This window comes from Salvelinus sp. IW2-2015, unplaced genomic scaffold (genome assembly GCF_002910315.2).
Source record: "Salvelinus sp. IW2-2015 unplaced genomic scaffold, ASM291031v2 Un_scaffold4837, whole genome shotgun sequence".
Classification (NCBI taxonomy): domain Eukaryota; kingdom Metazoa; phylum Chordata; class Actinopteri; order Salmoniformes; family Salmonidae; genus Salvelinus; species Salvelinus sp. IW2-2015.
The window spans coordinates 19865-21710 of record NW_019946106.1 but is presented as its reverse complement, the minus strand read 5'-3'; positions in this window follow the sequence as shown (position 1 = coordinate 21710).

Genomic DNA, 1846 nt, shown 5'->3' with positions numbered 1-1846 from the left:
AAAACGACCAGCCACCAGAGGGCAGTATTGTCAAAATTAGTGTAGCACGGGTTGCGCAGCAAACACTTCATGAAGAAGAGGGGTGCATCTGAAGTGATGCGGGAGCCAGTGAATAATCTTTGGGACTGTTCTCCAACGCGGCTTCATCAAGAGGAAGGGGAGGGACACAACTAACATTGAACGTCAAGAGCAGGTTCCTCTATCGCTGCTTTGATATAAACAATGGTGAAGAATGGGGTTGGTTCTCTGTGTGGTGAATCATCTTCTTAGCCGAGTTTGCTTCCAAATCGGGAGCCTTTGAATTTTGAAAAGTTTTTTTTTGTCAGCAATCACTGTTTGGGGTATATTTTTGTTCATGTTTTTATAAGTGAGTTTAGAATCAATGACAAAGTATTTGCAATAAAACATTGCATGAAAATTTGATATTGAAGTTTTTTTAAAATATCTGTCTATAATCCACTTTGTTATCAAAATGTTTCTGTGATGGGAATTCCCCCAGTTTTTTACCAAAAAGGTCTGGTTTTATTATGTGTTGGGACACCTGCCCTGTAGATTCTCAAGGCTTTTTTTTCAAAGGTTTAATTGACTGGTGTGTATGAAAGGCTAATCGATATATCTTTGCCCAGTGTTGCAGGAAAATGTGTTGGTAACAGGTAACTTCAAAATATTCCAGCAACAATGAGGTCATTATTCTACCTGTCACCGTAACCTGCTTTTGCCAATCTGCGTTATTCATTGCAAACTGAGTTTGGGCTGTGGAACCTGGTGGTGTTTTATTCAGAATCTGTATGAAGTTCGAGCATCCTTCATCACCCTGGATGATTAACAGGGCAGGGTCGTTTACGGTTTCCAGTCACCTTAAATATTCAAACCAGGGTGAGTTATCTGATTGTAACTTTGTGCTGCAGGTCACTAGAGTCCCAGCCTAGCACTAATGTCTAGAACCATAATGTTTCTTAGTGCTGGCTGAGAGTGGGGTGTCCATATTGGTTATTTGCATACAACCTTTCCATACGTTTCCTACAGGTTCCTCTATCTCCAAAGTCATTGTTCTCAGAATGTTCAGAGAACGTTTTAAAAACAACGTTCTTCTGTGGGAATTCAGAACTTACGCATAACGTTTCTGCCAGGTTTCCTCGTGTTCTATTAAAGTCATGTTCTCAGAGGAATAAGAAAACTTTCCATAAAAACCACAAGAAAACATGAGTATAGGTTTCAAAAGAACATTCTAACAGAATATTATTTTAAAAACATATTACGTTCCTCGTTCTCAGCATTCAACAAAACCTCTTCTATTCCTTCTATCTTGGTTAAGTGTTTCAGGTGTGTTGGCTCACCCCTAATTGGCCACATCTGATGTTAATGAGTGCTTGTTTCCTTTGACATTAGGGTCTGTTGAATAGGACCTAAAATGAACAAGCTTTTGTATGAGTAAAAAACAACATTTTGTCATTGCTAGCTTCCATCCTGATGGCACAGCGACTCATTTATGGATCGGGAGCAGGAGATCATAGGTTTGAATCGCACAATAATTAAAAAAAAAAGGTTACCTTTATTTACTAGGCAAAGTCAGTTAAGAAACAAAGTCTTATTTACAATGACAGCCTCACCTGCCAAACCCGGGCGACATTGGGCCAATTGTGCACCCACCCTATGGAACTCCCCAATCATGGCCGGTTGTTGATACAGCCTGGATTCGAAACCAGTTGTCTGCAGTGACCCTCTAGCCAACTGAGAATGCAGTGCCTTTAGACCGCTTGTACCACTCGGAGCTCAATGCCAGCCATACCACAATAAAGAATACATGTGTTTTTTTTATTTTAAATGCCTAACAAATATACCATTT